The following is a 26,551-nucleotide window of genomic DNA, read 5'->3' as shown; positions in this document are numbered from 1 at the left end:
AGCTGCCCCAGCCAGCAATAAGCGGGTAGCTTATTACTCCTGTGAAGCAACACTTTGAAACTTCTATAGAGTAAGTTGTCTACCTCCAAGGCAGAAGTAAATTCTTGTCTGCTGGTCCCAGTACATGGCATAGAGACTAACCAGCCTTCAGGGATGGTGGTGAGTTTTACTCTCAGTGAGCCCTTTGCAGGGTGTGTATGAACCTCTATTGCATCTCTCTGTCTCGAGAGTATCGTGTTGCTGCTCTTCTTACTCCATCCATCAGGTGTTGGACAGAAGAAATGGAGGTCACATGGCAGAAGGGTGTCCGTAGGGAGCATGCTTTCCAACAACAACCCTTTGAGCTCTCTCTGAGCACCCATCCTGCACAGGACACCCTCTTGTCATGGCTTTTGCCTGTTCTGTGACCCCACAAGCCCAGTTTAGCTCCTCAGATAGCCCTTTCTTTGTGTCCACACAGCATCTCTCATTTCCTAGGAATGTCCAAGAGCTTTTCTGTCAAACCCATCCAAGTAGCTGTAGGGCCATAAGGGGTTGCGAGACAGCTGAAATGGGCCATTCTAGTGCTTGCATCTGCAGTGCCAGCCTGAATCCTCCTTCATTAAGCCCAGCATATCTCTGACCCTGGCTTTGCCTGCCTGCACAAGATATTTATTATTTAGTGTGTTGATACAAACCCCGCCAACACACCCTCACAAGGCCTTCTGGAGCTCTTCAACATTTTCTTGCTCCGGGATAACTCAACAATGACAAGTCCCACCTGGGAGACAGGACCACACACTGGAAAAGAAGAGGTTGTTAAAAAACATTTGATGCATTTTTACTAAGTAGGACAAAACAACTCAGAGAAAATTAAACAGGAAAAAACATTTCCACTCAAGAAGCCTTGTTCAGTGTGGTGGTGAGAATATGACATCAGCCTTTTAAAATTTCCTTTTCTGACAGTTTTGACAAGCTTGGATAAAACTTCTCATCTCCTAAGCAATCTCCTAAGAGATCCTTTCTAGGAAAACACTGATGGGTGGTGTCTCAGTCCTCTGCCACTGTTTTGCCAATTATCAGGCCCAACATAAAGGACACAGCCAGCACAAAGATGAACCAATAACCAAATTGTATTTGATACAAAAGGGTCAGTACGTGGGTGAGCACTGGGGGTACACACAAGTCAGTCAGATTATACATAATCGACATCAATCCCACTGACCCCAACAACGACACCACACGACCAACAATGGGTGGAATAAACAGTGAAATGCAGTTTCCCATAGAAGGGACGGGAGACAACCAGGTCAACCAGCCAAACACATCAGACCAAGGAAGCCACACACTGAATCTCTACAGAGCCCACATTTACAAAAGCCAGACCTGAGTGGAGCCCAGTCCCAGGGAGGCGGGAGGTCCTTCCCCAACAGGGAACTCTGCACAGGGCATCCCCCTCACACACAGACACTGCCCCTCCTGCCAGGGGTCCCAGCTTTTATCCCTCAGTGGGACCCCTGACCTTGGGTTACTCACTGCGGGACCCCTGGGGCTCCTTTACCCAATGGCTCTGTCTGCCAGGCCGCAGCACCCTGGAGGGAAGCCTGAAGGGAAACTCACCCCCCTTTGGGAAGGGCTGTGGGAATCACCCACATGTCAGCCTTAATTTGGGGTTGGGGTTGAAACCCCGGCATTTCAGCCATACAGCCGGTACTAGCCCTGGGCTATGGTGGGGGAACTGCAGGAGGGAAGCCAAGGCACCAGGCACAAAAGTTGAAGCTGTGACCCTTTTCCTGTATCAGGCTGACTCATAACTAGACCCAGGCCATCTCCAACATGTCAAAGCAGAGGAGCACTGTACTTCTTCGCCCATCCTTCATGCAAAGCAGATGTGATTTTGTCAAATTTACCCTGTAGTAGAAAGAGACTGTGCACCCAGGTCTTTTGAACCCAAATTTCTTGCCCACTCTGCTGAGACATCATTGCTTTAAGAGGCGCCAGGGACTCTGATCAGTAGAGCTTCTCATTTTCTGAGGTTGTTTAAACACCCACAACACAGACTAGGGGAACATCCTGAGTTAAAGGGCTCTTGATCATCTTCTGTGTCACAGGAAGGGAGGGCAGGTGGTATTGACCCACAGAGAGGGCTCTCCTGCTCCCTGCAGCCACAAAGACTCAGCATCAGAGGACTGCCAGGCTCACGGTTCCCTGCAGTGGAAGAGCAGAGCTTCTGGGTTGATTTTCTATCCACCCTTATAGTGCAGTACGTGTGTCTGCTCCTCACAGTCATCTTAAGCCTGTGCACTTTGCAGACCTCCTGCAGGCCCACCAGGGTCAGAGTTCATTGGAGCCAGCTCCTGGGACTTTCCCAGGTTTTCATCCATGTGCCTGACGGGTTCCTCTGACAGCCAGGCTTAGGGATTTGTCTCCAGGTAGACAGTTTTAGAAGAGCACTTGGAGGAAACTGGTTTACCATCTGTCTGTGTCTACCTGTGGCAGCTTAATGGAGAATAATGATCCTCCATGAATCCTCTAAATGAAAGCCATTAACTGAACCGATGAGAGAAATTGAATTATTGTCTCACCCAATACTTCCAATTTACCTGCCAGTTCATCTTGTCCAAGACAAGCTGAACACGGGCGTAGCCTCTTGTCAGTCACTGGGTCGCAGGCAGAGAGAGAACTCCCTCTCTTTGGCTCCCCAGGAAAGTTAAAATGTGCTAGCAATGTCCTTGGTCAGTTGCTGATGGATTTTTATAACTCATTTTCTCTCCCTGTAATCTGAACTAGTTTGAGGCTATTTTTTTTCTTTGTGGTTTGCACTGACAGAAGGTGTGTCCATGAGCGGCTTTCCCCTAAACCAAGCCTGGGGCTAGGACCATGCACTGAGTGTAGTATTGATGGTCAACAGACCCACTGAATTAATCCATGCTGTTTCTTCAGAGTCAGCCTGAGGCTTCCAAGAGGACTAAATTTAGTGTTTGTACAAACACTAAACATGAAAACATAAACATGAGTTCATGGCTTCAAGGGTGCATACCAGGAGGGGACCCTAAGCACTCCCAACACTTAGCATGTTTTCACTCCACTGGCAGGCAGCACAGCAAACTGGAAAGGAGAGCTTGCCTGCAAATTTTCCGGTTTGAGGCAATACCTAACAAATGAGCATCCCTAAAACTGGAGTACCTGCAAATGCCCAGAGTACAGGGGTGCCTTGTGGCCACTTGCTGCAAAATGCAGAGGAATTAGAGTGACTCAGCAGTGTGTTAGAAGCCATGTATTTTTTTTTTCTTACTCATCATGTATCCAACTATGGGCAAAGGAGACATTTTGTCCTTGATGATGTTTGATGAAGTAGATTTAATCAGACAGGACACTGGCCCTGATAGCATCGTGTTAGCCCATCTATTATTCAGATTTTGTATCTGCTGGTCCCTAGATGGATTGGTGTGTCTCCCAGATGTTCTTCGCCATTCGTGCGATGTCTTTTTGTTTTCGTGGTCGATAACCTTGTGCTTGGTGTGTGCAAATCTAATTATATTCTGGTCTAACAGAAAATGTCAGCTTGCATGTATCTCCAGGAATGATGGATATCCTATCTCTGGAAATAGCAGAGCCACAAATGTGAACTATCCAGAGGTATGAAATTAACACACTCTATTTGCAAAATAAAATTTAGAAAAACCCACAACACACCTTTACTCGTCTTCTGTAAAACTGCAGCAGTAAATGGAAAATGGCAGTAAAGAAGGGGAGAATAACACATCGATGATCTGAGCAGGGAATACAGATAAAATCTCTGTTTTGACTCCTGTTGGTTCTTACACTGTGATCTTGGTGAGAGCTTATTTTAACCATCTCTTTTCTGTGCTGCCATGTTCCTGCCTCCTCTTTCTCACTGTTCATTCTGAATGTGTGTTGACCCTCTCCTGCTCCTCACAGCCTCCTAAAAATGTACAGAGCCCCACCAAGAAAGGCCACCAAGCTTCAAATATCATCTTTTGCACTGCTGCCTGCCCCCATAAGTTGTCTGTTATTTTAGTTCAGCCAAGATCTTCTATTGGGGCTGCTTGTGTGCCTAAAGCACGTGCAGAAGTTCTTGCAAAACTGGGGGCTGAGGTCATCAGGAGACACAAGGGAGACACCCCGTGAACATGCAATGTCTTCAACAAGCTCAGCCCGCTTTCCCAAAATTTACACAGAGCTCCCTGAAGACAAAACCTTAAGTAAATTTTATTTAGGGAAGCTGTGAATTTATTTGGAGTTTTTTGGTGTTGTCCCTTTCTATAAGAAATTTTTCCGATATTGTGCTGACTGGAAAGTTTCCTGGTGCTGGCTCGTGTTGGAAAATGCGCTCTCTATAAAATGTGGTGTTGTTGACAGAACTTACAGATGACTGAAGCTCATCAACAGTAGCAAACAGCTGGTGTTAGTCGAGATGCAAATTAGTTTTCCATGGCAGGCAGGAAGACACAAATAGTCATCCCAAAACGTAGCAATATAGACCTACTTCTGTCATTTAGGATTCTGTACAACTCCAGGACGTAAAGCCTCCAGGCCATATGGAAACATCTTGCTGGAAACAGCAGCTCAGCTATAATCCCTTTGGATCCAGGGTTCCTTCCATTGGTTCCCACAATTAGGATGAGGCTAGATTAGTAAAACCGAATCGCACAGGTCTACGGGGCGTGAATCTTCAATTTACAGGCTCAAGTGAGCATGTTCAGTTTTCGTTGGCCTTTTTGGTTCAGATGCCATCAGAAGGCAGTGCCAGTCCCTAATTATAGACATCTGTGAGTGATGCGTTTCACAGCTGTTGTGCTATAACGGGCAGGGAGAAGCTCGGACAGCAGCCAGCATTTTCACGGAGTGCTGGATGTCGATGGCCACGTCTCTGCTTGGTGCAGAGCCTGTGGGTTGCAGCTGCTCAGGCTGGGAGGCAGGGAGCACGCTTGGGACAGCAAGTCCCACGGGGTAGCCCTGTGCTTGTAGAATGGCCAGCTGTACCTGGAATGAGAAGGTCACTCTGTTTTCTACAACTGTGGCCAAGGAAAGTTCCTCCATGGGCCCGCAACAGCCAGTGTCTTCAGGAGCTGCAGAATTGAAAAGAGAAGAAATTTAGCCTGAAATAGGAAGTCAGGAGACAGAGAGGAGAATATTGAGAAAAAAAGAAAAGACCCTGGGGTTTGTTCCAGGGTCAATTCCTCTCCTGTCATCATGGTCAGACTGTAAACCCCGTGAGGCAGGAATGACAGTAGGTCTCATATAGATGGAGATACTCTCCCGTAGGTCAGTGCTGGTCCTGAGATACCTCATGCCCTGCCTGCCCTCTCCATCTCTTTTTTTGTGTCAGGCTTTTCTCTTCTTTTGTCCTCACAGATGTCACACTTCAAACATCCCTAGCTCCCCAGGGACTCTGGAAGTGGGGATGCCTCTCATGTGCAAGTAGGTCTGCAGGGTTAGAAATAGGTGCCAGATATAAATAGCGTGATAACGACCTGCAAATAAACTGAAGGGCTGGGCTTTAATGGCAGGGGGGCTGTCACCATGTGTGGGAGATGTTGCTTTCCCTGCTGCTGGCAGTCCAGGAATGGTGGCTGTGATCCATCCGTGGAAAACATCCAAGTCACCATGTGTTCAGACGAGGAAGAATTTGAGCTCAGCCCTCCATTCCTCACAGCTCCTGCTATTTCTATCTCCCTTTCGTATGTGTGTGTATGTGTTTTAAATAGATATGATCTTTAAATAGTCATGATTTCAGATGGTAGTTTTCAAATAAAACCAAGTGATGGACCGTGGTGTCCAGGCTTTCGAGTCCAGACTGCCAGTGACTGAGCACCCTGAGGCAGGGCCTGGCCTCTCCTTGTAGCCTCGGTCCTTGGATCCAGCTGGATCAAAACCAAAACCCTCAGGTTACAGCACCTGAATTATTTGGTGCCGGGCTTTGTTTTGCTTTGAGTGGCTGGGTTACAAAGTTGTTCCAAATTTCTGCCCAGGCAGATGATGAGCATCACTTGGGTGAAGCGCATCCCTGTTCTTCAGGGCACCTGGAATAGACTCAGGCACAAAACTCTGGGCAGCACAGTGCCTGGCTGGAGGCAATGGGCAATGAACTGGGCATGAAGCAGCGCAGAACATGCCTGCTGCTCTCAAACAGATATGATGGATTATGGTGCTCGTGGTGTTTTACGGTTCAGATGAGGAATGTTCAGTCCTCCAGCAGCTTTCACCTGGTTGTAACTGCCAGACTACCCTTAACCAAAACTTCCTCTGGAGAAACCTCCTCCCTCAGCAGGAACTAATCTGTTTATAAGAGATCTGACCACATTTGCACATTTAAAACTGAGCTTGTTAAACAGACCAAGGCTGAGTCTCTTCTCGGTCAGTTTCTGCAACTATAAAACAGGGACAAGAGAGAACAAGGACCAGCAGTTCCTTGAAAGCAAAGCCTCTTCTCTGCCAGACTCTGTCTCTGAGTCACAGGACCTGCCTGCTTCCCCTGTGAGCATCTTCCAACGTCTTGGTCAGACACTGAAAATGCATTTGAAACAAAAAGACAACTCATCCTCTCTGTTAGCTTTGCTAACCAGGTCAATTGAGTGACACAGAAGCTGAATTGAAGGATGCTGACATTAAAAGCTGCAAAACATTGCAGCTGTTAAAAATCTCTTCAGTTCTGCACACTGAAGGAAGGAGGATCCAGTTTTCCTGGACAGAGTGTAATGCTTACTGGTCTCAAAGGCAATGTTATTATGTGCAGTGCCGTCCAACATGATGATGTGCTCAACTCCCCATGCACCAAGTACACTCAGTACTGGCTGACGCATCTTCCTCTGATACAACCAGTCTTGACTGTTGCTAGAAGTAGGGTTTGGACTGAAACTATATCCATAAACTCCGTGGGACTAGGTGCGTGGCTTGGTTTGGCTGAGTCCTTGCAGGGCTGATTCAACAGTCTGGTTCCTCCGGACTTGGTGCAGAGCTGGGAGCTCACCTTCCAGTGAAATAACGCAAGTCTCCCTGCTAGGGTGGGGCAAGCACATATTTTTTAGATGATAGCTGAGAAAATGCAGTCCTCTGGTAATTCATAAAACAAGGATGGTGCAAGAAGTCCTGAAATTCTTGCCTTCTGGCAGAGTTAGTGAATAGCATCATTCTGTGTAACTTTATACGACAGACCACGCCTTGGCCAAGCTTCCCTATGGGGATAGTTTTTAAGGATGGTGTGGGAAACTCCCAGCTGCTAGCAGCCAGGGGAGGACACTGGGATTCAGCATCTTTTCCACATAAGGTCCATGAGGGCAGACATGTGCCTGGTTAGATGCACATTAGTTCCCCTCCACAGGCAGAAACCTGGTCTCCAGCCCACAAGGGCAAGTATGTGCCTGAGGGTGCAAACAGCTCTGGCAATGCAAAGCAGGTGACAGGCAAGTCTAGTCAGTCCCACCAGCATTTCCTTGTTCCTCACACATCCACCACTTAGTGGGACCAGAGGTTTCCTTCACTTCTGATCAGGGAATGTCTTGGGTTTAGTCATTGTTCCCTAAAAACGAGGATATGTGGGAAACTATTCACATCACTTCCTTTCCAGGATAGGCACTGCCATGTGCTCAGCTTGAAGAGGAAATGAAGATCATAAACAATCATATCCCACAATATAAGACCATTTTTTCCCTCTGGCCAATATAAATGGGATGATTAAAGCCCCTGCAGCCAGCACCTGCAAAACAAAGGGATTGTTTTCATTGCATAAATCGCTTCACCACATACGATGATTGCAATATGCTGCACCCCACTGCCCGCGTGAACTCCACTGCTGTTATTGGCCCTCTGCTAGGGGAGATTTACCTCAGTCCTGCTGCTGTTCTGAACACACTGGAGCCTGCAATGACCAACGCAGCCACAGCCAACATAGGTGGCATTGGGCAACTCGTACTATGGCCCCTTCAAAGAGAGCAAAGTGCCTCTAGCAGAGGCTGAACTGATCATGTTACACATTTGCAAAGATTTGAGAGGGGTGCATTTGATTGAAGAAGAGTTTAGATTCAGCCTGGATGTGGAGGGTCTATCAGACCAGCCTGGCTAATGCACATGAGTTTTCCATGGCCGTTGGCTCACAGGAGAATAAGGGCCATGGTGCACTCTCATCACTTTCCACTGATCAGCCCAAACTTCCTGCCACACAGAAGCGCTCCACGGAGACAAATTTCAGTGCAAACCCGAAGATGAGGCTTTGAACCCCCACCTGCTGATCCCACAGTAGACCCTCCTAGCTCCCCAGGACTTATTTGCTCAGAAGCAAAGCCAGACCTTTTCTGGATGCCATTTGCTTTCAGCCACACCTTCCATTGGGGAAACATCTCACTCATGAGGCTGAAGGGGTTTGCAGCTCAGGAGAAGGTCTGGATGCCCTGAAGAGGTGTGAAGGTGATTCATGGGCTACCTTCTGAGGAGTCATGTCCTTGGCTGACCATGATCTGCCCATGTACCTTTCTTACAGCCCGAGCAGACCTGCTCAGCCTATCATCTCAACACAGATCTGGGGTCACCATGGATGCACCCTCCTCATCACCAGATTATCGATGCCTCGCTGAACATGTTGGCCTAGCTGGGGACAGGCAGGACAAAGATGTTCTGCCTGGATCTGGCAGCTTTTGGGCAGTCCCACCTAACCCAAAAGACGCACATACAGTGCTGTGCCATAGCATGAGAATGAAATATCAGGGGCATGATCCAGCTGTAGTGCCCCAGCTGTGCCTCTGAGCTGGTCCTTTTTGTGTCCAGAGAGCTCAGCATGGGCAGAGTGACTTCATCCTTGTCTCCACATACCACATAGATACACCCAGAGTCACTAACTGAGGTCTAATTCAGGAGAGCAAGGTAGAAGTTTTCTTTCTGGTATCCTTTCATCTCTTCATGTTCTGGTTTCCTTTCAGCCAAATGGGGAATGAATCATCCTCTCTTCCACTGGAGGACTGCAAGGGATTAATAAGGCAGCGTGTGTAGGACACGTCAAAGCTTTCAGTTGAAAATTCTCTCCCACAGCTCCCGTAGAGCTGCACCCCCTGCTCTGCAGATACAGGGTGGAGAGTTGCACAACTCTACAGAAATGGAGACATCAAGCCCCCAGCATGAGGTGACATTGGAAATCCTTCTCCTGAGGGCTCAGCTAGCTTTTTCTGGAGGAGAATACCAGCTCCACTTAGTGAAAGAACTCCTGCTACCTAATGCTGCACAAGTTTGAAAGCCCCCCCTCCACTTTCCTCTGCACAGGTCTCAGATCCCTTGTTGCTGGGGGCCCCTCCAGTGTCTCATTAGTTTTCCTTTATTAAAGCTCGATGTACAATGAGGTACTTTGTAGTGAAGTGACAGAGGGCAGCCAGTTCGTGTGGGACTCTTTGTCTCAGGTTTTGCAAGAGCTGGTATTGTGAAAGCATTTGACATGCCCACCAACACAAATATAAAGGCAATTTAATGACATATTATTTTTAATTGGGGGTGTGGAGGGGAAAAATAAAGAAGAAAGTGCCTGACTGAATTGGTGCCAGAGGACTCAGGTGGGAATTTATTGTAGTGGCTCCCGAGACTGCCAATTGCCCATGGCAACATATTGTGTAGGAACCCAGCATCCACCACAGAGGTGATTAAAGGTCCGGAGATGAAGGGAGAAGAGTGGTTGAATGGGTTGGGGTGGAAATAACAACTCCAGGTGGGCTCAGATTCACACAAGAAGCTTTTAGGGGAATTTGGTAGTACATCAGAGCAGGTTATGGAGGGGTAGAGATTCTGATGTTTCCTCAGTAAATGCTTGGTCTGCAAAAAGCGTTAAGCACCTGCCTCTAAAACGCTGGTCTCTTCCAACTGTATAAAGCCAAGCAGAAGAAAATCATCACTGATCTTATGCTGGCCAACACATCAGGAGCCAAGACCTGTCAATTCATCTCTTGACTTTGGCTATGCCCTGGCTGTGGTGGAAGTTTAAGGCTCAAGACGGGCAACATCAGATATAATTTGGAAAATCCAGTTGGATGTTCAGAATCCCCTCTTCCAGCCCTAAAACTTGTAGTCTTGCAAGTGACTGAGCACTTCTCAGAGGCAGAGCAGCAAGTAAAGGTGAACTGGCTCTATGGAACTGGAACTATGCAAAAAAAAAAAGCACAGCTTTCCTCCAAGGCGGCTCTTGTGCTGAGGGTGATTTTCATGAAATAGGAGGGGGTGATGTAGGGAGATTCCCAGGAAAGCAAGTATGTCTCTCCCTGGTACTTCTTGAAACAGAGGTCTTGATAGGTGTGACGTGATCTTTACTTACCTAAAGGGAAGTATGAAGTGTATTGGATGAGGCAAAGCGAAAAAAAAAAGAAATATTTAATGCCTGCCTTCCCCTGCTCCGCCCCCTAAAAAAGAGAAGTTTACTGTGCCTTCATTTCAAGCCTGGAAAGGGAAAAAACTTTATAACAATCTTCCTGGGAGGTCCTCATGAAGCAGGACTGTCAGAGAAGGCAGCCAGTTGCCCTTCTGATTTGAAATCCAGCTAATTAGCTCTGAAGCATGGCGCTTCAGATCTGAGCAGGGCACGAAGCTGCCGAGTTTGATATTTCCAGGCCTGTCAACCCCATGCATTAAAAAAGAAACGAGCTCCTTCTCAGTGAGGGAGCAGCGGGCTTAATGAGGCACCCTGGGGCAATTTGGCAGAGGCGGGGAAAGAGACCGCCTTGATGGCAAAGCCCTCCTCTTCAGGCCTCCTGATGGGAGCCTGGGATGCAGAGCAGTCCTAACGGAGGGGTAATTCCTCCTCCTAAGGCCCCTGCAGGGATTCCAGAGGTCTGGTGAAGTCAAGAAGGACCAAGGAGAAGGAGGGGAAGCAGTCCTCTGAAGGAGCACCACTGCAGAGCCAGAGCACTGTCCTGGAGCAGCAGCCTCTTCCCGTCATCCCAGGGCTTTGAACTGCAAGAGGATGCGCTGACATGTCTTTGGGGAGGCAAAGCCAGGCACAGATGTTGTCCCTCTTTCTTGTGCTGGGCTTGGGATTAGCATCAGCTCTGTTTGGAGGCCCTTCTCCCAAGATACCTGGATGTGGTAACAGCCCTGGGGCAAACCCCTGGACCAAGCTACAATCTGTGTTGAACTGTGCCTGAAACCAGGACAAAACCGGCATTAAGAGGTGACAATACACTTAGCAGATTGTCCTGTCTCCTGTAAGGTTGGTGGGCCACGGCTACCATTGAGTGAGCTCTAGGCAAGACAAAGGCTCATGGGGACATACCACCTCTGCGTAGAGGACACCAACCCACAGAGAAAGGACTGAGGCAGTGAGTTTTTCTGAGATATGAATGGGAACTAGACTTGAAATCAGGCACCTAAATTGTATTTGAGGTCCACATTTTTCCAGCATGGAGTTTATCACATCCAGACTAAAGAATTTTTTTTTTTTTTCATAAAGCCAATTGAAATGGCACCACTGAACCTCAACTTGCAGTTGGCAAGCCCAACGTCTTCAGCTAGGGTGCCAGTCCTGATACAGAGGTTCTCTAGATGCTTTACCAGTGAAAGTGGTGTCACTGCACCAACACGTAACGGTATCCTAACTGGGTTTGCAGCACAGGTCAGAAAGCTATTGCTGTCTTTAATCACTCAGGTTTTGAGAGCTGCAGCATCTTGTAGTTCACTGAGGGCTCCAACCCCTCCCAGACGAGCAGGATTGCTTCATGCTGCCATGGTAGACGTGCTGCCTGTATCCAAGGCAGGCATAGGAAAGCAGTCCTGAGTGTGTCCAAACTGCAGTGCAATTCACACTGGGCGGCATGACAGATAGCATCCTCCTTGATCGCTTACATATGAGATCTCTTACATGGCTGTTTCATATTTCAAACACTCCCTACATTTGTGTAAGGGCTCTTGCTGCCAGGCACAGGAGAAACGTCCCCTTTGGGACCATGTTTGCACTTGCAGAAGAAGTCATGACCATTTGCTGTCAGTTTTACTCTTTAGCTCTGAAGCAAGAGATAAAACAGGAGAAGGGGAGAGGGTGTTTATTGTGGAAGTCACATCATCAAGGAGTGATTTTCACTTCAATGCTTTGCTGGAGAAATCTCAGCTCAAAGAAGGGGCTTAACCAAAAGAAGCAGGAAGACGATATTATTCAGGTAATCTAATGTTATGCTTCAGAGAGCATAAGAAGTTTACATGGGAGGGTGAGAAAGCCATTTTTCACACGGTTGAGGGTATTGCACAGATCACCGGCTGCATCCTGGGAAGAGTCTCATCTTCCCAATGATCACTTGCTATCTGAGAAGATGGGATTAACTGGAACAATGGTCTGACTGAACTACTGGACTGTAAGAATTGGCTTTGTCTGAGAGTACGCATTCTCTTCCCTTGCCTCCCCCTTGAAAACCCACGTCAAGAGAGAACACAGCTCTCTCTCCCACCAAACCGCGAGGTGTGTTGCTGCTTGCTTTGAAAGATAGGGCATGTACAAGCAGATATCAGAAGTGCTGGACCTTGCTTCCGTTGGGTGTTTGCACTGCTGTGAAGAAGTCATGACACTTGGCACAGCTACTGAACTAGGTAAGAGATAGGAGGGGTGCCCCTATCTCAAAAAGCAATGAAAGGCGACCCCTATGTCGGTACTTCAGTATGAACTCAGCCTGCCATGTTGTGGGCAGGCTTTTTATTAAAAATTCCTTTGGTCAGCAACCAACTTTCACTGCTCTGCCTTGGCTTTTGATTATAGAACAACTCCTAGACGTCAAGCCAGGAAAACTTTTAAACATTCTTAAGATCCCTTGATTTCAATCATGTACAACTAGTTTGCATTTTTCTTTAAGCTGTTTTCCTTTCTCTGCCATCAACGCCACCTTAAAAACAATTTCCAGGGTGTCCTGTAACCCTCATTATCTTGTGTTTAAGATGTCCTGCCCAGTTCCCATCTTGCTCCCTCTAGAAAATATAATCTGTATGCAACATTGTTGTGGGATAAATATTGCCTGAAAGACTTCAAGATGTATCTTAAGGAAGATTTGTAGGGAGGGAACATACCTTTTATTAGGCCAACTGGCCTAATAAAACATCAGGCACATCAAACATTTGACCTGATGGTGGATCAAACAGAGTCACCAGCATCACACTGCAGCAACAGAGGGACACTGACCTATCCCAGGGCACGTAAACAAGAAAGACCTGGAACAACACATGAAATCATCACAGATTTTAAGAGCTGGGTAGACCAGAGACAGGACAGGACAGAGACAGTCCATTCTGCAAGTATTTCCAGTGTGATTTGAATGTCACTGCCCTCCCAGTACTCTCTACTCCTGTATTTCCCAATGCAACCCTGGTATAAACGAAGCCGCTCGCATAGCATGGAAGAAGTCCTGACCCCAGGCTCTCATCTGAGAAGCTGCTTTATAAAGAGTGTGCTGTGTTGAAACTGATCTGGGAAGATGTGAAGAAGAAAAAGAAGAGTGCAGTCGGCTCCAGCTTCTGCTACAGAGACTGGATGTACAATGGGGATGAGGTTGTCTGAACTGTACTCATGTTGTCAAGAAGGAAGATTTGGAAAGAGGAGAAGGAAGGGAGAGGGGCTGGTGGTCCCTGCTTGCAGGAACTCATTCTTGACAAGAACCTCTGGCTGAGGACACAGGAACAGGAGGAGTTACAACCCTGGAGCACCTTTCTTGTCCCATTTTTTTGTTTCTCCAAAGCTAGCCAGTAGACTAAGATACTGAGTCTTCAATGCAGGGCCGTTGCACGTTTCTGATCCAAAATTCCCACATCTGATCTCTTCTACTAAAGGTCTGTGGAGCTTCGGTGATTTCCTTGAATCTGTTATTCTTTACCTGTATTGTCTTGGCCTGTTTTGGGGTGAGTCCTGACTGCACACAGTCATTTGGCTTAAACAGTTGAAAATTTCTCCTTCTATCACTCTGTCTTGGGTAACGTATGATTATCCAAAAGATCTTCTAAACCTTGCACCCCCATAACCACCAGTCACCAAGTAACCCTATCCAAGCAGGTCACCTCTCACATGACAAGTCTAAGGAGCATCTCTGCTTGCTCTTGCTCTCTGCAAGCAGCTTGCTACATGCTTTTGCATGGCGAGCACATCCTGGAGACCAGACGCCATCCAGTAACGGATTAGCAGCAATTAAGCAGCGCTCATCGACCTGGTCCTAACTGGACCTCCCCTGAACTGAACAGGAGCCACACTGGATCTTGTATCTTTCCATGTCTGGGGCTAATTATTACCAGCTAAACAGCACCAGGCTTTCCCTTTTTCTCTTTGCCATGCTTGTTAGCATTGTTTCTTCCAGCAGCTTTTCATCTCAATGGAGGCAATTGTGCCTGGCTGACATTTTAATTCTTTCCAGCTGCATCTGAACAAAATGACACAAATTAAGTGGAAGGGCTTGGGGAAGAGGGGGAAGGAAGCTCCCAGCCCCCACAGTCTGTCCCACAGGGCGGTTTTTGTGCTCGGTGCAGCAGATGCTCAGAAGATGCCAGGAGGAAGGTTTTGATGCCATGCTGACAGTGTGGTCTGGTCCTGGGGATGCTGTGTTTCACCGACAATACCTCTCTGGACCTGTTGCCCTGAAAGTTGTGGTGGGAAAACTCAGAGATGAAGGATTTGCAAGGTCTCCCGGCAGAGCAGTGACACACATTTGCCTTTATTTAGAGAAAGTTTCCCAAGGCAATCTGCTGCAGTGGGTCCATACCTTGGTTTAGGGACTCCTCCACCCAAGTAAGTGAGGTTGGGTTGAGATCCTGCCCAGTCTGTGAAAGGTCTGCAGCTGAACTGTGATGGTTAAAGACAGATAAAGAGAACAGACTGGTAATTTTTGTGGATCTCTTCAGCAATACATAAGAATCTCAGCCACAATCTAACACCTCTGTGTAAAATACTGCATAAAAACAGAGTAGAAAGCCTGCTTATACCCCTAAAGATAGCAAGAAGACCAAAGAGGTGCATTAAAACTAGTGTACTTAAATGCTTTTTCAGGTCTTAGGATGCTTCAGAGATACCCAAGTTGCATGTTTCAGAATCTAAGCCCTTTAGACTAAGTTAGGACAAAAAGAGATGTCAAAAGAAGAATTAAAGGGAAAAGTCTTAGCAGCTAGTATTAACCACAGAGAACAAGATCAGACTGGTTCAGTAAACCACAGGGCAACACAATTAGAGTGATGCTGGATTAAGCCAGCCCTGAAACCAGAAGATGAAATCGGAGACGTTTGCTTGCCACATTGGTGTTACTGCAGCCTCATATTAATGAGCAGGGCCAGAAAAGGGTCTGGCCTTTCAGCAGTTCCTCATTCTAGCACCATACTCATGGTCACACACAGCTCCCAGCTTCAAGGCAATAGGAGCCTTGTCTCCTTGCTTGCTGCTTGGACACATCCCCATCATGCTGGCCCTTCTTTTCACATTTGGGAAGGACACAGTTTTGACACTCAGCTACTTTCTTTGTGCTACACTTGGACAGATTTTACAAGGTCTTGCGATGCCTAATATTGCTATTGCTTGGTTGCTGTTTCACATCAAGCATTTTAAAGCCATCTCCTGCGTGAGGACAAAGAGTTTGTACTATGGTCTGAAGGTGCAGCTATGGTTGTCACCATAAGGCTACCTGGCTCAGACACCAGTAGCACTGTAGCCACATCAACTGGATGGTTCAACATGCCAGGAGCTTCCCATTTCAGCACACAACAGGAGACAGGAGCTTGTGCAGGAGGCGGTAAGGAGCTGGAGATCAGGGGGAGTGCAAGGGACCACAGAGAAATCAGTGCAGGAAATCAAGAAAGAAGGTGGAAGAGAAGTGACAGACACAAACACAGTCCATGTTGGGCTGGCTGTCACCACCTGAAATGCCTGTGTTTTCTCTGCCCAGGCCTCCAAAAGGTACCACCATTGGGTTTGGAGAGCCCAGCCCAGCGTTTGACACCAGACCAAAGTGCCTACGTGGGGAAACAAATTGCTCAAGGTCGTGCTATAACCTGCAGCAACTCAGAGATACTCCTGAAAGGTGATTTGGATCTTAGCAGGACCAAATAAGTTTCTGGAGGCACCCATTTCTCTTCACTAACTACAGAGCCATAGAACCATTCAGGTTGCAAAAGACCCTTAAGACCATGGAGTCCAACAATTGAGCTAACACTACGGAGTCCACCGCTAAACCATGTCCCTAAGTGCCACGTCTACACATCTTTTAAATCCCTTCAGAAAGAATCAAGCGCATCTGAGGTCCCAGCCCACATGCCTCAAGAATTTGAACTGCTTTTAGTGGCAGAAGAAATAACCCAGGGAAGACCATGCCAGTGAAGGAGAAGTGAAGGTGTTTTCCAAAAAGCCTCAGTGCTAAATTTTTCAGCTGACTCAGAAACTAATGTGAACAGCAGACTCTCACTTACAAAAATCACCTCTGTGCCTTTCTTCCCTGCATGCCGTGGGGTGCAAGACCCATTTTCCAAGTGTTAATGGCTTCTTTCAGGTGATGGAGTCGGTGGCTCTAACATCAAGAACAAACAATGTGATTCTGGCAGGTTTTCAAAGCACCCATCCTAACACCTGAGGAAAAGTCATCGGGATGTGCTGAACTGAGAAAGGAGGAGCGAAAGCGGGGAAAAGGCTTGCTGTTCTCAGCCTTTGCCATAATTTTCTTTTTCTTTAAAGATGTATTTGAACAGCTTTCAGCAGGGGTCTGGTGCTACGAATGCTGCCAGGCTTTCATTCTGCCACACAGCTTAAGGTGTCTCTGCAAATCCATGCAGATCTAAAATATTTGCAATCAAAATTGAGCTCCGGGGCACTTATTTATTTATTGCATTATTCTGCATCTCTGTATATCCTCATGAAAGGAAGAGGCACATAAAGGAGCACAGGGTGAAGGGGATAATAAGTATTTCCTGATTTATAAAGGGCTGTTTGTTTGGGTTTTTTTTTCTTGCAGAAAGGATCTCTGTCCAGTAAGTCAAATTCCTTGAGGGATTTAAAGGAACATGACACTATCCCTCTGTTATTTCACTTCGAGGCCTTGCACCTCAGGCTGTGGTTTCTTGATATATTTTTCTTTTGCAGCAACATCAGCTTAAACAATTGCCTCCCAGTCCTTGTCCCTTACCCACTCCCAAGTGTTTACCCCTGCCTTATTATGGTGTAGTGCCGCAAAGCTGTGGCTGAGTAGAGTAGGACAAAAAGAATCAGGGAAACAACCATTTATCCCAAATAAATCTGTTTTGGCTACGTTGCTTTTAAGCTGGATCCATTCCCCAAACCAGCTCTCAGCAGAGCAGCTGTGCTGGCAGGGGAGAAGGGATGGCATGCAGCAGCCTGACGGCAGGAGCGAGAGGCAGCGAGAGGGAAGGAGAGCGGAAAAGTCATCAAAGACAACATACCTTGAAGCTAACGACTCGATTAGTGGCTTCTCATGCAGCTGTTCCATGAGAAAAAGATGGTAAATCACAGGTCCTGTATCCTCCCCAGCACACAGCCATGCCTGGAGCATTTGTGGTGTCGATGCAGAGCCCTTCCCCACCTTAGGGACCCTGCAGGAGAGGAGGGAGGACAAGAGTGCTCTGAGATCTACACTAGGAGAAAGTTTGGAAAAACTCAGCTCGCACCTTTAGTCACATCCGTGCACTTCCAAGCCCTGGACCTAAGGAAGATTTTGCAATAACGTATATGTGAAGGGAAATAAGGTGAGCATTGCAAGGCCTCTAGAAATGTTTCCAAGCTCCTAAAATCAGTGTAGAAATAGTCTTGGCTAGTCAAACCGTTCGGTAAGATGGAGATAAATTGATCGTAGGTGCTGCAGGGGAGAAGGCTCTCATGCTGCTGCAGTAAGCTCCTGTGAAGGGCATCAAAGGAACAGGGAATGGGACAGAGTGAAAGATAATGGGATGCAGCAAGCACACGGGCTGTTCTGATTTAGGTGTTAAGATGAAGGAGCAGTGGAGCTATAGCGGAGCTATTTGAGGAGAGGAAGGACTTTCTTTCTGTCTGTCTTTCAGTGAAGAGCAGAAAGGGCAGGAGGGGGAAGGGAGCATGGCTTTGCAGAATGCTAATGAGGCGGAGGTGATGCTGCTTGATGTAGAGCTGAATGTGCTTAAGGGACCCTCCAGGGATGATTACTCAAAATGACTTTCAAAAAATGCCACTGGGACACTCCTGGCTCTGCACAGAGTACACAGTGCAATACATCTTCACATGTTGAGATTGACACACAGATGATGAATGTCAACAGTGCAGGAATTCTCTTTAAGGGGAGAAAGGTAATTAACTTTGGAAACAAGGATTGAGGCTGCATGCACGTGGGCATGTTTTGTGCAGGGCTGGATTCCAAAGGAGCTGGGTGAGACGGGTGTGCGACGCTCGTGGATATGTGTCCCCGTTGAGTGTGAGCTGGGGGTAGCTGACTGCCCCAAAGCCCGCCGTGTGAGGCAGATTTTGCAGTCACGTCTTAGGAAGTCCCTGGAGTCTCATTTCTGACCTCAGTTATGAAAGGTGAAAGTGAGGGTGGTTAGTCCTTAACTTCAAATTCGAACCCTGAAGTTACAAAGGACTCAAAAGTGAAGGAGACTTAGCATGGCCAGGGAGAAATTGCAGCGCATCTATTGGAAGAACCGTGTCTGTGCCTTCTTAGGATCTTACCATGAGTGTGTTTTGCAGTTAACACCTCCTCAATTAATACACACGATTACAGAGGAAGGGAAAATACATAACACCCTTCCACTTTACCAGAACGCCACTTAGACAAGCTGGTTGTCTAGCGGGTACCCCCAATTATCTCGCATATTTAGGCATAGCTAAGGGGGCCAGCATGGGGTTTGTGCCTGTGTTGGGAGGAGAGGAACCTCCTCCGGCCTTTACCACACCTTATGAACAGCTGTAATTTGTTTTTGAGACTTTGTTTCAGCTTCAACACCACCCCTATTTCAAACCCAAACCATTTTGCTTCCAGTTCATTGTGCTAAGCAACAGCAGTATCCACGCACTTACTGGGAGGTCCTTCACAAAACACAGTCCAAATAAATAAGAATAACCTAACGTCTTTCCCTACCACCCCAGAAAAAGAAACACATTGTTCCCATTAAACCCTAAGGAGTATGATTTTCAGTGACGCAACATCATGTGGAGAGAAAACAAAGGCATACTGGGCAAAAACATACCCAATTTCATTTCAGGGTTCATGTTTTAACATCTCATAACTCAAAAACGCCTTCACTGGTTTTAGTCTGTTCTGGCACCATAATTTTCCTTTGCCTTCTGTTTTCAACCAAAATTGATTTTGAAGCCGAAGCTAGAAAAAAAGTCCTAATGCTAGGTTTTATTACTGGAAGGTGATTTGCTCAGGGGAGATGCTGTTGCCTGTTCAAGATTCCTGGCTGGTTTCGGCAGCAACCCTGACATTCATGGTGGTGGGCGGACGTGAAGAAAGATACTGCTCCCATCCTAACAAGCTAAGATTAATGCCTATCATGACAGCCCTACTCAGTACACCTATTGTCAAGGCAGCTCATATTCCTGCTCTGAATTGCCCTCTGAAGAGGGTTCTCTCTTTTTCTCTCTACTGGTTATACCTTAGGTGACTGTGCTCGTGACCTGAGCATGCAAACTGAGCTCCTGAAGTAGACAGCAGAAAAGTTCCCAGGGAAGGTTTTGTCTTTCTGTACTTGCAGGTCTCAGAGGCAGTTGCTTGGCTAATGCACCTGGAGATTTCTTCTTGTTTTCTGCAATCTCTGTTGGTTATTTGAACAGATGCCAGGCTATGATTCATATCACCCAACTCTACATGCCTTAAAAAGATCAGCATTTAGTCTAAATATTCTCTCTATAGGCAAGGGAGAGAGATTTCCAGAGGGTAATTCAGCCAATCCACCTGGGACACATACATTAGGGTAGTTTGAATCAATCTGCACAAGTGCCTTTCTCTTTCCACCCACTAGAAAAGCAGCTCTGGACACTTTGAGTGGTGGCTTCCAAAGACAAAGGTATTTTCTATTCCAGTATTGTACGTTTCCGCAGATCTTTGTTTCCTGAGAGCGTTTAGAAAGCTATTACATTACCTTCCAGTCTCATTCTCTTTTCCAATTATTCTGTGCACAAATGTAGATAGGCTTTGTTTTTAATAATGGGTCAAAAAGGAAAGACTTTTCGGGAAACAGCAGGGGTATTGGTTTAGAAATATGAAAAAGAGGTTTTCATGGTTTGGACCAATGTTGCAGTTAAATTTATGATTTTGTAAGCTTTCTGTTGTGTAGTTCATAATTTTGAATTAATTAAAAAATTATTTGTCCTTTGAGAGAGAGTGACCAAACTACGGTAAAGGCCAGGGTTACAGTCCTGAATCTTAACTCAGTCCAATCCCTCTCTGAAGGCTGAAGCAGTTTATGTCAGTCAGGAAAGGTCCTAGCTCAGATACATCAGTCGGAAATCTATGACAGGTAGGATAAACTTGGAGTCTGCTGGCTACATGATCTCAAAAGTGTTTGACCCAAGCCCAACGGAAGAAGCTGTTAAGAGATGTGGCTGGTTAAGAAAGCTCTGGACTGGTCTACAAGGTGATACGTCCCCTCGCTAGAATTTAAAGAAATTAATAACAGGGCTGCAGGGGTCAATAGAGTCAAGTTCTACAGAGCTGTCAGCAGAACTTCCCAGCAGTGACAGGAAAGACAAATTCCCTCCTGACATCTTGGTACTCCCAGGAGGAGTTCATCTCAGATGGATGAAACTGGGATTTCAGACTTCAAAGTGTGACTCTGGTGCCTGGAAAAAAATGTGAGCAGGAAGTGATTCATTTAGGCTCATCCATCTCTGGATGCCTACTCTCGAGGGGATGGAAACTGAATCCTCTGTTATCTTGGATTATTCAGGCCTGAACTTGAAGTGACTCCAGTAGCACCAACATTATTGATGTAAAAGAGATGAGACTCTGGTCAGATCCTTATAGTTTCTCCAGAGGAACCACTTGTATTACCATGGCGGTGAGAAAATGAGACCCATCTTTTTAAGAGAGTTCCCATTCAGTGCGACCTTTTAAGTTCAACACCACATTCAATGAAAGTTCAACACTGGGGTCACAGTTCCTTCACCCTCCTCATCATGAACAGCCAAAGCTCATCACAGGCTCTACACAGCTGCACCCTGTTTCTCACCCTGGACCTTCACCCTGGGTTCTACACCATGAAGTTGTTCAGTCGTCCTCTTCCTATTCATTTCAGCCACTTGTGTGGCTGATTCTGAACTGCGAATATTTCTCAATTCCTGGAAACTTCTTGAGACCTCCCACCTCTACACTACCCAAGATCAAACCAACATCTTCCAAAGCTGCAAAACCCAAATACTTAATTCTGAGCTGAATAGTCGGCTTTTCCAGGCAGCCCCCTGCACAACACCTACCCTCTGTGGATAAGGAGGCATGTACTACACAGAGCAAGGACTCACCGTGTCCTTGGAAGAGGGAGAGAATAAGGACCACACACATCTTCCATTGAACCCTGCAGCATCCAGGTATGAAAGGGCCAGGGCAGGGGGCACTGGGCTCTCCATGAGGCCGGCGTTGAATGGATGGAGCTGGCAAAGCCGGGTTTCACCAGGGCAGGCGCTTGCTGGCAGCAGCTACTTTTGTTTATCAAGTTCCTTGTAACCGTGTGAATTAGAGACCGGATCATTAGCTTCACAATGAACCAGAATGCTGATTTATTTAATGAATGTAAATGGTCTTTTGCTAGCTAATTAAATTAGGGAAATGAGAACTGTTGGTAATAAAATGGATAGCAGTGAGGGAAAAAGATTCTGTGCCCCAGTGACAGCTGTAATATAGGTCTTTCCATGCCCATGTCCCTCTGCAAAAGCTTTAAACCAAGTTTCTGTCCTTCTGTCAGAGATCATAATACCTGATCTCTGCTCAGCCATGGATTACTAGAGGTTTGTAAAGGTCCTGAGCTAAGACAGGTGATGGACTACGCCTCACTTTCTAGTTACACCTGTGTGCAATCCAGACTAAGCTGAGTGGTCTCCTTGAGTTCTGATCAGTGTAAATAAAATTAATTACATAATTAGTGCAAAGAGCTATTTACAGTCATTACCAGAAGTCAGTTGCTCGGCTCTTTGGAAATTCCCTGGGTTGAAAACTCTCCAAACCGCCTGCTTGTGAAAGCACACCACAGTCCGTCAGCAGTCAAGTCCAGCACCCATTAAGTCCAGTCCTGACCTTATAATGCTTAAGCCAGAGAGAAAAAAAATGGCCTTCACACAAAAGCTCACCCAGGTGGTCCCCAGCCATGCGTTTCAGGACTGTAAAAGACCCAGCACCATAACAAGAGCAGATTCTGAGTCCTTTGGAACAGCAGTAGGAGCTCTCATGCTTTGGGACAACACTGTGGAGGATCTCAAGGTGTCAAAGACACCTAAATCTCTCCCACTAAACAATATTTGGCAAAATTTCAGCTTCACAACGCTGAATTTCCAGTGAATTCCTTACTCCTTAGACATTGCCCGTCTCAGGAGCCCCTTCTCCCACCTAACACAGCCTCAGCAACACAAGACTTCTTCAGGTATCATAATGGCCAAACGCTGGGCAATAAATCTTAACAATTCCTTTCAGAGGAGGCACGGGTATGCTTAAGATAATAGAGCTCATAGAGGAATGGCATTTATTTCCTGCCAAAGAACAAAACTAAAAGCCAAAGTGCCTTTTGACAGGTTTATAATCCACCCATGCATTGCCATCCGTGTAGGTCATACATTAGTCAAGCTGTATATTATTCAAGATTCCTCTTAATAAGAAACTTAAAGACATTTAACGCCTTTCTGTAGACTGTTAAGAAGTAAAGCAGTCACAGAAATATCACAAACCACTGTCCATCCAGAGCACCTACAAACAGATTAATTATTCTCAGGAGATAAATCAAGTACAAGACTTTAAGCTTCAGGGAAATAACTTCCATCAATTAAACCATGTAAATGACCACGGTCTTCAAATCAAATGAAGCTAGCGTAACTAGCCCGTCACAAAAGGCCACTCCTTGCCCAGAGGTTATGGAGGAAGTCACCACATCTATAACTGTTATTAATAAGTCTGTAAAGATACAGATCTATGCTTGAATTTTCAGGGCTATATATCTACATGGGAGGCAATAATTAGAAAGCAGTGATTATTAATATGCCTGATTAATTGCACTATCAGAAGACAGGCAATGCAATTACAGAGTCTTTCAGACATGCATGATCCTGCACTCCATCACCAACTGAATAAAGCCAACACAAACAGAATTAATCAAATGAAATGGGAAAACCGAATTTAAGTAAACGCATGCAAAATGTCAAAGACACCTTCATTCTGGATCCCTCTCAATATCAGCAAGAGAAGCGTAAAATTAAAAAGCTGAAGGAGATAAATGACGTCTCCCTAACAAAACCAAGGGAATCTCCCAGCACAGGCTGTTAGAGCTCCCTTTGGTCAGCAGCCCGGTGGAGCGGGGGGAATACAAAGTGGATAAAGGCACCTTCGGGGTGGCGTTTCAGGACAGCCTGCAAAGTACGTGAGAGTGTTACCACTGGCCATGACTAATCAGGACTTCATCTGCTCCCAAACCAACTTTGCAAAGACCTTTGGGCTGGGGTTGACCTGGATCAGTAAGTCAACGCTGCAATTTATTACCATTAAAGGGGAGTTGCTTCCCTTCCCTCTCCCATATTCCTCATCTCCCTTGCTCCTCGCCAGCTCCTCCCAAGAGGGGACAAGGACTTGTCTCAGCAGCAACCATGTTCCCTCAGCTGGTGGTAAAACACCAGCCGTATTTTTCTTGGCAAAGCAGATGTAGCTACTCTCTCTCCACCTCTTCCCCACCCCAGCTGGCTGCATGTTACCACTTTGAATCATTCCCATGCAGCAAGCTGGGGGTCTTATGCTAAACCTGTGAATCGATCCAAGTTAAAAATAATCTTGCCAAAAAAAGAGATTTTTTTTTTTTTAAGTTATAGGAGGGAGTGTGGCAGCCCATGGAAGGAAATAACAACCAGGGGTAGGGTGAGAGATGCTAAGGCCCGTTTTGGCTCCACAATAAGTACTTTCAGAGCCACAGTTTAGCCAAGGGAATAGAGGGGGGGTGGTGGGTGTTACATGTAGACTAGGGGCTCCTCAGCCCCTCTGTAGGTCAACCTCTGCATAATCTGTGTGGACAGCACAGCAAAATGGAGACAAAAAGGCAAAACCTCTTAGCTATGAGGAGAAAGCCTTCACAATCCCTTCCTGGTGAGAAAAAGCAGCACAACAGATCAGTGAACTGATGGGAACTGCTGCCTCCTTCTTTGGCAAAAGATTGGCGTGCCTTTTTCTGCTCCAGTGCACAACCTTTTGCTCCCTATTAATCCATGATACCTTTCACCCTCCCCTCTTCACTGGAGACAGACCCTAACCCTGCAAATGGAATGCTTTCCAAGAATATTACAATTTATTTTTTTTTTTGTCCCCTAAGTTTTTTTTTCAGGGGTCTGGCATACATATTCCAGCATCTGGTCACAAACAGTCACAGCAGCTCTCGAGTTCTGGCACTTTTTTTTTTTTTGTGTGTGTGTGTCTTATTTTTTCACAGCAGGAGTTGAGCGCCAGCTCACAACCCTAATTTAAAAAGAGAGAGAGAAAGCGAGAAAGAGCTCCTCAGATGCTCCACTTTTCCTAAGAGCCCATTTGCAAAGGAGTATTTCCACCATCAGTACAACCTGATGGCTTTCCCCTCACAGGGAGTTGGTTACTGCAAGTTCATGCAACACGTTGAATTTTTCGCTTGGAAACAATTTCATCATTTCTGTGGAGCCCAGAAGCCACAGAAATGGACCCAGGAGCAGCACAACAACCAGCAGAGTGATTTGACTGCAGCAAGAACAGAGTGGTGCGGTGTGCTGGATGTGTAGGGTGTTCAGAGTGGGAGCAAATCACAGCACCTGCTTTCCCATCTCCTTTGAGAGGTGCAAGTCCCACAGGGCATCCCTAGAGGAACTTAGCCTGAAAGTCCTTGGGGGTTATTTATATTCACTTCCACACTTGCATGTTCTTACAAGATGATGTAAAGATCATCTTTATGAAGAGATGAATCGCAGGGTGCAGGTCTGGATTCCAGTTCAATATAGTTTTCAGGATTAAGCCAAGTAATTTGGGGATTTGAAGCAGTCAACACCTGTGAAAACGAAGAGTGACTGTTAAATGTTATGGGTAGGACTCAGGACAAGCCATAAATTACCTTCCTCTTGATTAATTTGGGAGTGTTTATGCAAAAAAAATGGTCTTGCATGAGCTGATGATGAAGTCAGCCGATGAAGCTGAAGGAGAGAAGGTCATATTCAGTTCCACCATTCCAGGCACTCAACTAGGCTTTCAGTCACTTTGGTATCAAAGCCCAAGAGAGTGAGGACAGACTCAGAGACCTGCTGTCACCTGGCTGGTTCCTCTCCAGCCACATTATGGCCCTGATGGTAGCTGGGCTGAATGCAATACACTGTGCTCTAGAGGTCTCAGTGGATTTGGTGCAGAGTGGTGGATGCAGCTCCTTGGGCAGCAGCGTGCCCAGTGCATCTGAAAAGCTTCAGCCCTGCTGCCTGCATATCTGTCAGGATCCTGCAAAGCCAGGCATGACACCACCAGCCAAGTATTTCCATCATCGCCAACAACTTTCTCAAGAATCTTTGCTGCTGAGAGAAAACCAGGAGGCTACAAGCTCCTCTGTGGACCGCTGGGAGATAAGGAGACAACAGCATTATTCATTGCCTTTGTCTCCCATCCTCTGACCCATATGTCTATGTTTCTCTCACAACAACCCGTCCCAGTTCTTTGTTCCCTTCTCTCTCCAAAGGCAGGGGCAGCCCAGACCTTGCAGCAGGGATGTTCATATCTGCTAAGAGGTCTGGAGTTAACCACATCGTAGCCTTTCCACAAGAAATGCTTTGCCAAGTGCCTGAAGCTCAGTGCAATTCAGATCAGGTAAGGATTTCCTAGGGTATACTGCTGGGGACCTCAAGGGATCACCAGCTGTTCAAAGATATCCTTCTCCCATGATGCCAATATCAATGGATATTTTTAGGTGAAAAGAGTTAATATCAGCGAAACAAAAAGAAGATGAGGAAAAAAGACAAAATGAAAGGTGTTCCTGGGACAAAGCAGTCTCTGCTCAACCAGGGCAAATTCACCCTTGTCCTCTCCCTTTCTTCTCATATACAAGACAAAGATTTCCTTATGGGATAAAACAGGAAATGGAAAAATTCTCCACTTGAACAAAATTTAGACCAACTACTTCCTGCTCTGTGTTTGATCTAAGAGGTCCAAACACAATGGGTTTTGGGCACTTATTGCTGCAGCTTCTCACAGACACTTCTGAAAAGCCCAAGTGATGTTCTAAGTGGTGGAAAAGCCATTTTCAGCCCAGGAATTGCTCCTATTAGCTGGCCAACTTGCTAACGACCTGTACCTGTGGGCCACAAACCTTTCCCATTTTCACAGCAAAAAACCTCAACTTACTGGCAAAATAGAGCTACGGAATGGCCCCAGTGGAAGGGTTAAACTGAGGGGTCGATCCAAGTCAGAAT

The sequence above is a fragment of the Athene noctua genome, chromosome 1 (genome assembly GCF_965140245.1).
Source record: "Athene noctua chromosome 1, bAthNoc1.hap1.1, whole genome shotgun sequence".
Taxonomy (NCBI): Eukaryota; Metazoa; Chordata; class Aves; order Strigiformes; family Strigidae; genus Athene; species Athene noctua.
The sequence above is the reverse complement of the archived record's forward strand: the minus strand, read 5'-3'. Positions refer to the sequence as shown.